This window comes from Petaurus breviceps, unplaced genomic scaffold (genome assembly GCF_028583685.1).
Source record: "Petaurus breviceps papuanus isolate PSGF00001 unplaced genomic scaffold, PetGlider_PUasm1.0 91041, whole genome shotgun sequence".
In the NCBI taxonomy this organism is placed as follows: domain Eukaryota; kingdom Metazoa; phylum Chordata; class Mammalia; order Diprotodontia; family Petauridae; genus Petaurus; species Petaurus breviceps.
The window spans coordinates 35,418,174-35,431,723 of NW_027187400.1; the positions used below are offsets into that span (position 1 = coordinate 35,418,174).

The 13,550-nt window shown below is 44.8% G+C and overlaps 1 long non-coding RNA gene across 1 annotated transcript in view; it reads left to right on the forward strand.

Moving 5' to 3' along the window:
* LOC138153982 (uncharacterized) overlaps nt 1-11,402 on the forward strand; it is a 29,124-nt gene extending 17,722 nt beyond the window's left edge. The window contains exons 2-3 of the long non-coding RNA XR_011166524.1: nt 9,304-9,475; nt 10,964-11,402. This is a non-coding gene — a long non-coding RNA (uncharacterized lncRNA). The remainder of the gene's footprint in view (nt 1-9,303; nt 9,476-10,963) is intronic.
* The last annotated feature ends 2,148 nt before the right edge of the window (nt 11,403-13,550 follow it).

Below are 13,550 nucleotides of genomic sequence, written 5' to 3' on the forward strand. Positions count from 1 at the left end.
CGGAGAGGAGAGGAGAGGAGAGGAGAGGAGAGGAGAGGAGAGGAGAGGAGAGGAGAAACAGAAGGACAGGGAGAGAGAGGAAGGAGATCTGTGACCTGAAGGTTATGTCACACAGCTGTTAAATTTCTGAGGCAGAATTAGAACCCAAGTCTCCTTAATCCAAATCCTGTGCCCCACATTTGGGACACTGTAGAGACTGAGAAGAAAGCTTTTTTTTTTTTTAGGTTAGGGTTCTGTTCTTTACACGCATGTCACTCACATTCATTCAGTTATATATGCATGCAAATGTGTATATAAATTATAACTCTTTTCCTGTAATATATACAAAATGCATACATGTGCTCATATGCACATGCACACATATGCGTGCATACATAAAGATGTGTAATGTAAATGTGTGTATAAACACATATTTAAGCATATGTGTATGTGTACATAAACATTCCTATCTTAATTCTCCTACAAGATAGGATATTATTAAAGTGCTGTGAGGAATTTGGAGAGAAGTAATTCTGTTCAATATAATATAAGTAATACTGGGCTGTAATTTATCCCTAATTTCCAGATGGAGAAACTGAGGTACCTAGGGGCCAAGTGACTTGCTCAAAGAAATGGTTTTAAACATCTGACATAGAATTAGAACCCAAGTCTTCCTGATCCCAAGACCAATTCATTCCATGACACTGCCTTTTTTTCCCATCTTGGTATCTCCTCAAGCTTCTAGTACAAGGAATCCAAATACAGTAGGTGCTTAATAATTGCTTGGCTGAATGAATGAATGAATGAATTGTTAGGAATTTGTAAAGTGCATGGTAATGGATAGTGTACTAAATTTGGAACCACTCTATAATTATTAATAGATCTGTGAATGTGTTTGATTCCCTCCATCAGAATATAAGCTCCCTGAGGGCAGGAATGGTTTTCATTTTTTCTTCCTATCCACAGTACCTAGCTCATAATAGGCAGTTCATAAATGGCTGTTGAATTGACTACTTGAAGTTTTGAGGTAGACTTCATTCCCTCTGTGTGTACATCACTGCATGTGTTTACACAAACATGCATGTATATGGTGGGACAGCATGATATGGTGGATAGAGCCTAGAACACAGAATCATTAGCTCTCTGAACCTGGCAAGTCACTTAACTTGTCTAGGCTTCAGTTTCCTTGTGTGAAAAATGAAGGGATTGGACTTGATAACCTCTCAAGTCCCTGCCTGCTCCAAATCTGTGATCCTAGCTCACAGTCTTCCTCCTTCCACCCACACCCTGCCCTAGAGATCTTTTGCCACAGACATACCATGGTCAAGCCTGTGGAGTATCATGATGCTTTCCATAAGGATTATCCTGTCCAACGGCACATGCTTGTCAGCACCAGGCACCCCCACTCTTATTGTGTTTGAAGGAAATGTACGCTATGTTGACATATCAGACTTGTCCAACTCTTCTGTCTCAGGAAATTTGCATATCATTAACTAGAAATTTTCCATGAGGAACTCAAGCAATTTCTCTGCATGGTTCATATAATCAAATATCTAGCTTGAGATCTGGTTAAAATTGAAAACTGACATCCCATAGATGATGAAGCCAGTTGAATGATTTCTTAGCATAGTTGTTCCTTTTATCCCTTGAGGATACATCAGGGTTGGCATCACCATCACCATTATCAGTGACATTTTATAGAGCCCTCTTTACTGTACCAAGTGTTTGACTCACATGATCTTGCTAGATACTCACGGTAACCCCTTTAACCCTAGTTATGTCTGTTCACCCCTCAGCATCTTGGGCAACTGTCAAAGGCTTTAGCTGGGAGGCTGGATCTCTAGGCACACCCTCATATTATATATGGGAAACTGAGGTTCAGAAAATGAAAGGACGTTCACATGATCTGAGATAGGATTCAAATCCACCCGGGTCTCCCTGGTTCTGAGTTCTGTGCTCCTTCCACTATTCCATAGGAAGGTAGAAAAGGAAGGAAGGGAGGGAGGGAGGGAGGGAGGAAGGAAGGAAGGAAGGGAGGAAGGAAGGAAGAGAGGAGGGAGGAAAGGAAGGGGGAAGGAGATAGGAGGGAAGGAAGGAAGGTAAAAAAAATTCTGATCTAATAAACCCCAGGTGGCTATAACAGTACATGTTCATACCCTATCTTTTCTGTCTACCTTTCTCCATCTGAGATCAGAGTTCAAATCCAGATTCTGATATTTACTAGCTGTGGGCAAGTCACTTAACCTATTTGCCTCAGTTTTCTTCTCTGTAACATGGGGATAACAATGACACTTACCTCCAGGGTTTCTGTGAGGACCAAATGAGGTGATCATCGTACAGCACTTAGCACAGTAACTGGCACAATAAGCTCTATATAGACGTTTATCATCATCATTGTCCACTCCAAGTCAAGAAGTCAGTTAAGACATGTTTGGGTGCCTGCTATGTCTAGAGGTGAACACTGGGGATACAAGAAGGACAAAAAGCAACCCCAAACCAGCCCCTGCCCTCAATTTGCTCGCAGTCTGGGTAGGATCTTGTTCAATTAGATTTACTTTTAGTTTCTTTGTTAGAAACTCTTCCAATTCTTTCATGGAATCAATCGTAAGGTACACAGTGAATGTTCAATAAATGCTTACTGTCTAACCTCATTATGACAGATGAAGAAACTGAGGCAAAGCAGTAAAGAGATAAAGTGCCTTGCCCACAGTCACAGTGCTAGTAAGTATCAGAGACAGGTTTTGAACCCAACCCAGCTGACTCCAGTTTCAGTGTGCCTTCCACTGAACCACACTACCCCAACCTCTTACTAGTAAAGAAAGAAGACACAGTGATCTTGAGGAGGGGTGGCTCAGGAGCCCTTTCTGCTCTCACAGTTGCCTCATCGAACCCTCCCTCCCTTTAGAAGTCTCCTGAAGAGCTTGAGTGTGGCCCTGGTCCCACCAGATGATGGAGAAGAGGCAAGCCAGGGCATATGAGAAATTGTACATGCTGTTAATATAGGAAAAGCTGGTATGTTTATTGCAGCTGTCTGGATGAAGCAGGGCGCGACACAATGAAGACAGACAAAAGCAATGAGAAGAGGAAAATAGATCGTTTCCAAGGTTTAAAAAAGGGAGGGACTTGGGTGGAAATAAACATGAAAGAGAGAAAAATGCCACCATGAGACACTGTGTTTTCAAGGGCTTATGTTCAGATTATTTCCTAAATGTGACCTGGGCATCCATGGTAAGAAGCATGTCATTTGGCCCTAATTACAAGGGGACACAGAGCTGAAATACTCAGTAAGCATCGGTCCATTTCTCTCTCTTTGAGCCCCACAGAAGACAATAGAGAGAAAACATTTCACTTTTCCCTTCTCCTGGCTACCTTCTCCCATCCCCTTCTCAACCAAGTGCATTAATGACTGATTATCAATAGCAATAACTTGGTTTTCTTCTAAGTAGCTTAAGTACTTTGGGCTAAAAATCTTTTCTCCCCCTCTATTATAAGTCCAGGTAGGAACTGAAAGAAAATGTGGTGTTGTGTCCAGATCAGAGCACAAGATTTTAATGCAGACATTGTATACTCAGAGGATCCACATCCAATCTCTGACTCGCAGATGAGATAGTATTCCAGAGCTTGGATAGCTACATGTCCCCCTGAGGGGTCTTTGAGACAGGTCAGGGTGCTATTCTTCAATATCATTGACTCAAGTCCCTTTGAGAGGTCAGGGTACAGTTCTTCAATATCATTGGCTCAAGTCCCCACTGATGTACTTCCCCCAAAGGTTATGAAGTGAGAATCATTTTATTCAATAAACCTTAAGTAGCTTTAAAAAAGGAGGCATTTATTAAGATAATTCAATATGAAATGTTGGTACTAAACATCCCCCCCAAAAAAAGTCTGGGACATGCTGTCCCATAAGTACATCAGAAGTTCACAGGAATGTGGCTCAAAATTAGAGCTTATATAGCAAAGGGATAACTCTCATCTCCTGGTTTTTCGAAGTCTTTTCCCATCCCTCTGGTGTTTAAGAAGTTGACTTTAAGCACAGCGAATCTATGTTTATCTTTCTCCTTGTTCCCAATGCAGACACTCTTGCCAGCTGAGCTAGAGGATGCTAAATGGGAAGATGGGGAGCCCGACACCCACCAGGATCAAGATCATGCCCCATGGTGATGGGTTCTTAGCTTCAGCATTAGGAGCAATCAGTGAAAGTTACAGAGACATTTTAACATTTGAGATGGCGGAGGGTACTTCCTTCCCCTTAAACCTACCTCCAAAGTAGAATGGACTATCTCAAGGAGAGCATTTCCCTCTCACTGGGGGTCTTCCCACCAAGTCTGGAAGACTACCAGATACTGGGCAGGGGTGGGGAGGCTTCTTTCTTTCTCTAGCATAGGTTGAGCTAGGTGGCTTCTTGAACTTTCTCTGTGATCCCATCTGGGGTTTTCTTGGCAGGAATACTGGGCAGTTTGCCACTTCCTTCTCCAGTTTCATTTTACAGATGAGAAACTGAGGCAAACAGAGTTAAGTGACTTGCCCAAGATCATAGAGCTAGTAAGGGTCTGAGGCTGAATTTGAACTCAGGTCTTTCTGACTCCAAGCACATTGCTCACCTAGCTAGTGCCCCACTCCCCTTCTCATGGTTAAATCCGAATTCATTTCTCTCTGATTAATCAGTCAACAAGAACTCATTTAGCTCCTTCTCTGTGCCAGGGGTGGACTATATCCTGCCCTCAAGAAACCTACATTCCATCAGAAAAAAACACATACAAACATGTAAATAAACACAAACTACATAGAGGAAGGAAGAAGGACATTGCCTGTGATTTGAATGGCCTAGTGAACTCCCACAACAGAGAATGCCCTCCACTGATGCAGGTTGGCACCTTCTCTGAAACGGAGACCAGGGACACATATGTATCAGAGGCAGGACTCACGCCCAAGTCTTTGAGCCTAACTCTCTCTCCACTCCACTGTACCGGCTCACTAAAATATACACACATATTCAAATAGAAATCTATCTACAAATGTAGGAAGATATTCAAAAGAAATACAAGGTAATTTGGGGGGCTGGGAAAGGGACCAGTCAGATGCTGCAGCAGAGATGTGGACCCTCTTTGATAGAGGGAACTTCTTCAGAGGAGCTCCTTGTGCCAATGAAGTCACAGCTTCCAGCCCTTTAAAGTTATAGAGAGATTTCTTCCAGACTGCCCTCTGAGGTAAAAGAATGATCATAGGCCTCATTTTACAGATGGGGACACTGAGTCTCATTTTATTCCTGACCCAAGAAGGACAATGAGGTACAGATGGGGTTGACAGTTCAGTAACTTCCTAGTCCCCCTCTGGCTCTAATCCTTAACCCCCATCTCTATACCCCTCCCACCCCCGGCAACATCCACCAGAAACATGGAGACCATCCTTCCAGCAGGGGCAATACGCTGCCCCCCACTCTGGCTTCTCCCCACCACACACATGCCCTGTAAATTCTACCTCCCTCACCTGGGGCTTAGTAAGGCAGTCTCTGCTTGGACAAGCACATGATAGCCCAGCCTCTTTGCTATTTTAAGGTGCTGGGGAGTCGGCTGAAGCTCTCAATGTCACTACAAGGCAGGAAGGCGGGGTGGGAGGTGGGGGGAGGAGGGCAGGAACCTTCAGAACTAATGTCAATTTTCTGCATCAAATATTTTGATAATTAAACAAAGCTGATCAAGAGAGGGAAACAGCATGCCTCCAGAGCTCAGAAAGCAGAGGCCCATTAAATGGAATGGCTAGAAAGTGCCAGGGGCGGCAGCCCCAGATTAATGACACTCTCGTAATAGATTTTCCCAGGTCCAGTCACATAGGAGACAGCCACCAGTGTGGCCAGCCCAGCGATGAGGCTGTTAAAGAAACAGTAACAGTAAATCACCTGCTGCCCTGGGCCTTGGGGGGACAGGGAGGTGGGAGAGGATGCCAAGAGGAGAGGGGGCAGGCAGGACAAGATGGGAGGGGGGACTGGGCAAGACCCACACGCCAGCCAGCCAGGGCCCTCGTTCTTCCTGTGGGGGGAGAGAGGTCTGAAACCCAGAGGGCCTGACCTTGTGAAAGGAGGTAGGAAAAAAGACAGGAGAAAATAAAGAGCTATTTGTGATGTGCTGGGGACATATTTCAAGCAGGGTAAACAGCAGGAAAACACATGTAAGCGGAGATACTAAATAACCCAGTGCAGTAGGAAGAATGTACCCTCGCCTGAGAGGTGGCAGGCGGGCGGGCAGGCAGCTGGCTGGTGCCCAGGCCCGAGAACAGGCCAGCAGTATATTTTTAACTACTGACACAAAACCTGGGGGGTTGCTGTGATTGCTACCTTTGCCCCAGGATGCTTGAAAGCAACCAGATTGGGGGGGGGGAGCTGGGGTGGCGGGGAGCTGGTGGAGAGCTCTTTGTCTCTTTATAGACTGATAGTCACAGGATAAGCTGCCGATCCAGAGCACTGGCAACCAATCTATGTGGAGTCGTGTGCTCAGGGTGCTAGAGGATGTGGGCTTGGTGCCTGTCCCCATGGAGGTCCCAGGCCAGTTGAAACCAATAAAACCAAAAATATTCCCATATCTCTGTGTATGGCAAGAGAGATGGATGGCCTTGAAGCCAGAAAGAAATGGGTTCAGGTCCTGCCTTTCGTATATCTGGCTGTGTGACTCTGCATAGGTCCCTGAAACTCTCATTAAGTTATGGAATAGGGTTCACTTTGCTTCAGGAGAGGGCATTTCCTCACCTGGACAGCTCTCTAGACTAGTGAAATCATAGTCCCTAGACCTCAAAGGTTTACAGTGGGCTTTCTTCATAGCTGTCTGAGGTCGGTCATGCAGGCAACATTGTGTAGCCCATTTTACAGATGGGGAAACTGAGGCTAGCTTTCTTCCTGCCCGCAAGAAGGGCAATAAGGTGCCAAGAGGGGTTAAGACTTGCACAGCAAGGCTCCTTCCATGCTTAGCCCCAACTTAGCCCCAATTCCTGGAGCCTGAGAGTTTGCTAAGTTGTGCCTACTCAATGGTCTCTTGACTCTCAGGGCCTCTTGGGGGATGGAGGGGCTCCTTTTCACCTCACATCTCCTCCTCCTCATACTCACACACATACACACTCACACACACATACACACACTCACACACGATCTGGAGTTGGCATGGGGCCTCATTTGCCTTGCCAAAGTCACACAGCCCCCAAGTGGCAGAGCCCAAGTTGGCGCCTAGCTCTGCAAACTCAAGACTTTTCAGGCTGCCTCCCATGGCACAATGTCGCCCCTCCCTAATGCAATAATCATGGAGGCAAAGGTTTCCTCCTGAGCTGGGCTAGGCTGGGCTAGGCTGGCACGGATTAACGTCCCTCCTGGAAGCCCAGATCACACACAGCTGTGATGTATGGGAACCATATGAAAGGAGCCAAGCATCGGAAACAACTTTTTAGCCATTCTTGGGTCTTGATACAATCACATCATAGGGATGGGTTAAATTTATAATCTTATGGTGGGGGGAGGGGGGAGGGAAGCTCTTTCCCCCTAATCAAGCCCAGGCCTCCTGGCCGGCCCTCTCCCTGCTCCCTCTCGGTATGCCCCCCCACCCCCACCCTGTGCTCCTCTCGGGGAGTGTACAGCATTAGCAGATAGGATCAAGCCTGGAATGCACAAGAGAGGCCATCGAGCTATGGCCCCATAGGCCCCCTAAGCCACCGCCTGTTGCCTGGCTGCTGGGGGTGGAAGAATTGGGGGAGGGAGAAGTACAAGGAACAAGGGGGAACAACTTGAGGGAGGAGGCAAAGACCTTCCCATGAGCCAACAAGCAGAAATCATATCCCTCCGAATTAAAAAAAAAATTAATTTCAGAGTTAGAAGGCGCCCAGTACAATGCATTATGCTATAGAGGAAAGACTTGGAGTCAAAGAACCTGGAGTCAAACCCTGTCTGTCACTTACCTCTGAGGCAGGTAGCACCAATTCAGTCATCATCCTATTTTACAGATAGGGAAACTGAGACTAGTTTTCCTCCTGACTCAAGAGGCACAATAAGACACAAAAAAGGGTTAGGTGTTAATCGCTTAAGACCACTGTGTGAGCAAATCACTGCATTTCCCCCGGTGCAGTTTCCTTATCTGAAAAATGAGAGAGCTGGCCTCCCTGGCAGAGGAGATGATCAAATACATACACACACACACAAACATGCACACATGTATATATACATACATACACATATATACACACATACATATATACATATTTAGAACGCACATATGTATATTATCTAAATGTATATAAAAAACACATTTACAAACGTTCTCTGATTTAATCCTCTCCCTGCCCAGAAAGAAGTATAAGTATTATTATCTCTTTTTTAGTAATGAGGGAACTGAGGCTTATGGAGATTGAAAGACTTTCCCAAGGTGTCACTATTGTAAATTACTGACCCAGGATGTATAAATTCTGTCTCTGAGTCCTCCTGGTGAGGAAGATAAAATAATAGCATAAGACAAGTCAAGGAGAAGTTAACAAGCAATTATCATGTCTACTATATGCCAGGTACCATGCTAAGAGTTAGGGATACAAAGAAGGTCAAGGAGACAGTCCCTGCCTTCAAGGAGCTCAGTCTGGTGTGGGAGATAACATGCAAACAGTGATGTATGTCCAAGATATAGACAGGATAAATTGGGGGTGATTCCCCAAGGGAAGACACCAGCTTTGAAGGGATGAGGAAAGGCTTCCTGTAGAAGTTGGGACTTTGGCTGGGACTTGAAGGATGTCAGAAAATGGAGAAAAGGAGGGAGACAGGATAGGACATCGACTGAAAATAACGAAGACTCTGGAAGCCAGACTTCCTCCTCATTTTACAGAGGGAGGAAACTGAGGCTCAGGAAATTTGAATGACTTGTCTGAGGTTCCATAGTTCATTTCAGAACTCAGGACCTCTGATTCCAAAACCATTGTTCTTTCTGCTCTTCAAGATAATTTCTGGCAGGGATGATCAGGAAAGGCTTCATGGAGGAGTGATGTTGGAATGGCTTCCTTGAATGACAGGATTTCAACGGGGGTAGTTGAAAGGAGGATGCTGTAGGAGAAGCATTAGTGTCTTCTGTGGACAGATTCCATCTTCAGGGGGGTCTAGCGCTTTGCACAAAGAGGTTAAGAAGAGAAAAATGTCTACGTTTTTTTTTTAGAGACCAAATGACCTGTTCTTTTACAAAATCCTCTGTAGAGTATCTCTGGTAAGTGAAACAGGTACGTTCAGTAGTTTACCATAGTGGTTTACACCTCAGCACAGCGGCTGACACACAGTAGGTACTTCATAAATCTTTGTTGATTGATTCTGCATAGGAATTGGTCACAAGAATTACCGCCAAGAACAATAGAAGATTGAGGACCAGGAATCTCACTTTCAGCAGGGATGGAGAGCCAACATGATTCTGCAGGGGATGTGTGATGCCTGTCCTTATTCCATCGAGATCGATGCCCAGTTTCAGAATCAATCTTCTTCCTAGAACAGAAGGTAAAGGGGATCGAGGAAGACCTGGCCACCTCTCAGAGTATCAGGGAGAATGAAGTGTTCCTTTAGAAACAATGAGTGACAGAAGGATTTTAAGGAAAACAAAGAAAAAAAAGAGGAGAGAGAATTCTGTTAGGAGGCTGGAGTGTGGGAAGGATTAATTCATGGAAGAAAGGAATGAATGAATGAATGAATGAATGAATGAATGAATGAATGAATGAGTGAATGAATGAAAATTCACTTATCAAGTGCTCACTCTGTGCCAGCCATGTCGCCATACCCTGGATATATAAAGACAAATAATGAGATAGGCTCTGCTCTCAAAGAGTTCCCTCTGTAATTGGGGTAGACAAGATATAAAGGAATATTCAGCTGCAGAGAAGTTGGTAAAAAAAAAGAATCAGAATCACACATCCTAAGGGTATGGGAACTGCTGAGGTTGATGGCAAGGCCCATGGATTCTTCAAAAGTTATAACGGGATACCTCCATAGGTTAGATGATTGTGCTTGGTGTCCAAGCCTTAACAGCCAAACAGCAGAAGCTGGGGGACAGGACAGGACAGTTGGTTATGGTGGGTTGAAGAAAATCCAACAAATACCATTTTACTTCAGTTTAAGGAAGGGTTTCTGAAACCTCCTTTGAAGTGACCATTTCTCTGGGGGAAGGAATCTCTTCAGATCCTGAGACCTCCGTGCAAATGAGTTTATCCCATTCCCTTTTCCTCCCTGAGAGTTCCAGGCGTTCGAGAAAGAAATAGTGATGACTAAGAAAGGGTTTTAAAAGATACATTCTAAATTGGTGGGGCCAACTGGGAGACCAAGGGCTCCCAGATGAGGTGGGAGAGGGCAGGGTCCTAGGAAGTCCCTTCCCCGAAAGTTGACAGACAGCTCTTTGTGGTATTGTTCATCACTAAGCCCTAGATTCGTTTTGATTAAATGATGTTGGCATTTCTTCCTTCCCTAGTCCTTGACTCTTCTCTTCACCCCTATCCTCAGAGATCTTTCTTCTCTCTTTGTCTCCCTGTCTCTCTCTATCTCTCTGTCTCTCTCTGTCTGTCTGTCTCTCTGTCTCTCCTGTGTTTCTCTCTTCTCCCTTCCCTCCTCCTTCTCTCTTTCTTTCTATCCCTCCACTTGGAAAAGTCCAATTTTATAAATAAACACACTAAGACAATCTTAAATGATAAGCCATTGGGGAGAGATTTCAGGAGATATGAAGGAAAGAACAGCTCAGGTCTCAGTCAGTTATGGTGAGCACTAGTGAGTGCTTTACAACACAGTAGCATCTTGGAGTCAGAAGGGATCTGATGACCTAGGTGGTAAGAGCTGGAAGGGTCCTTAGAACAGGGAATGTCCGAGCTGGGAGGGCCCTTAGAACAGGGGATGTCAGAGTTGAGAAAGTCCTTAAAACAGAGAATATCAGATCTGGGAGAGACTCTAGAACATAAAATGTTAACTTGGAAAGGATTCTACCTAAGAACACTTCTTTTATAGGTGGGGATATTGAGGCCAAGAGTGAATTATCCAAGGAAGTGAATTATCCAAGGTCACCTAACTAGTAACTAGCAGACACAGAGTGCCAGCCCAGGAATTTTGACTACACGGGGTATTTTACCTCTCCAAGTCCAGACCACCTCCCTGGGAACTGGGCATGCACACCTAACTGTTGCCAGCCACCAAAAGCCTCTTCGATCTCTCGAGTTCTTTGCCCTTCAAGAGGAAAAAAGTTAATAAGCCAAATGTGCCGGCTCTCTTAATTCTGGCACCCAAACCATCATTTTTTCCTGGAGGTTTTGCTCAACTACAATCACTTGATCTCTTCTGTTTTTAAGCGTCGGAGAACAGAACCTGTCCATAACTGCCCGGTTCTGCAGTAGCCCTCTGGATACAATTTATTCTCCATAAAGACATATATTATTTTAATTAGGATAATCTATTCTGTGTCTGCTCTCGTTTGTAAGCCACACATAATAGCCAGAGCAAAACCAGGTAGGAGCCAGACTGGCACCAGGGGGAAAGAAAGGGTCCTGTCTATTCTGGGTGGGATGAAAGGAGGGGACCTCGCTGTTGTCCATGTTTGTGCATGTACACAGGTATGTGTGAACACTCACCCTCCATACCTCAGTGCATCGTGCGAGTCCCAGCATGGTGTGATGGAAAAGGCTCCACCAGAAAAAGGAGATTCAGGTTCTGCTACCACCAATAACTTTGCTGTGTGACCTTGGGCAAGTCATTTCACTTCTCTGGAATGATCTGTGAAAGAATGGTCCCAATCTCTTTTCTACCACCATTTTGCAATAGAAAGGGACCACCAAAGGCATCTTATCCAATTCCTCCCTGGATGAGAAGCCCCTTTTCTGTCATCCCTCATAAATGGTAACTAGCTGATTAGAAAGACAAGGGAATTATTAACCCCTGAGCCACCCAGAAGCATTCCACAGAATGGAAGAATTTTAGAGCCAGAAGGTTTTTCAGTTCATATCAAATTTAGTCCATTACCCTAGAAAAATTTCTATAACAGTATTGCAGGAGACCAGATGATATAGGGCATAAAATGCTGCAAGTAGGATCAGGAAGAACTTGGCTCTGACACTTACTAGCTGTGTGACCCTGGGAAAGTCATTTAACCTCTGTTTTCCTTCCTCCCTTTTTCTAATAAAATGAAGAGGCTATGTTGAGTAACCTCCATGGTCCCTTCCAGGCTTAAATCTATGATTCCCCAGCAAATTCTAATCCGATGGTTCTTTGAAGACCCCCAGTGTGGGAGAGGTTTCTAAAGCCCAATGGGCCCCATTCTGGGTCTGTGCAGCTCAAATGGTTAGGGAGGTTTTCCTTACATCGCACTGAGAGTTGTCCCTTTGCACCTGTCATTCAGTTCTGCCTACTGGGGCCAGGCCCAACAAACATAATTCATTTTCCATATGGCAACCCTTGCCTCTCTTCTGCTGGCTAGCAGACCCTTTCCTTGTTTGTTGTTGTGTCATTTCAGTTTTGTCCAATTCTTCAGGACCCCATTTGGGATCTTCTTGGCAAAGAGAGTGGTTTTCCATTTACATCTCCAGCTTATTTTACACGTGAGAAAACTGAGGCAAACAGGGTAAAGTGAATTGTTCAGAGTCACACTCCTAGTAAGTGTTTGAAGTCATATTTGAACTCCCTTGTTTATCTCCTTTCAAATCTGTCCTCAGCAAAGTGACCTTGGACAAGTCACTTCACCCTGTTGGCTTCACTTTCCTTGTATATAAAAAGGGAATAATAATAGCACTTGCCTCTCAGGGTTGTTGTGAGGATGGAATTAGATAATGTTTGTAAGGTGCTTGGGAAACCTCAAAGTGCTGTGTGAATGCTATCTATCACCATTGTCAGCATCAGCATCAGCAGACACTGTTCATGAAAACTCCTACATCTGTTCCAGATGAATGGCTCTGCAGCCACACCATTTTCCCCCTCTAATCTCTACTTGCAAAGTTGCTCATTTGAATCTTAGTCCTTTCAAAATCCCTCCTCCTTACTCTTACTTACTTAGTTACTCTTCCTCTTACCAGGGTTCTAGCCTGCCAAGATCTTTGGGGACCAGAATATGTGAGTGAGCCCCTCTTATCTTTATGACGCCTTCAAAATCAGTGAACACATTATCTGTGCTTTCCTCCAAACCATGGATAAGGAGATGGAACAGAATTGGGCCAAAGCTAGATCCCTGAGGCCCGTTGAAAGAGACCCTCCTCCTAGAAGACACTGGTCCACTTCTTCAGACCTTCTGCTCTGAGTGTGGTCCTTCACCTAGTTCCAAATCCATCCGACTTTACGTGGCCCAGATGTTTCCTCCTCATCCAAAATAATAGCATAGAACTATTCATGAAATCCTTGGTAGAAATCTAGACAAACTAAAATCCAAAGTGGGCACTTAGTGGAGAATCCAGACTATACATGCAGACCATTTTTCCTGTCCTTCTTTGTACAGGGAAATGCACAAGCTTGCTGATTTTGGTCAAGTCCTGAAAAACCAAAAAGAGAGATAGAGAGACAGAGAGAGAGAGACAGAGACAGAGAGAGAGAGAGAGAGAGAGAGAGAGAGAGAGAG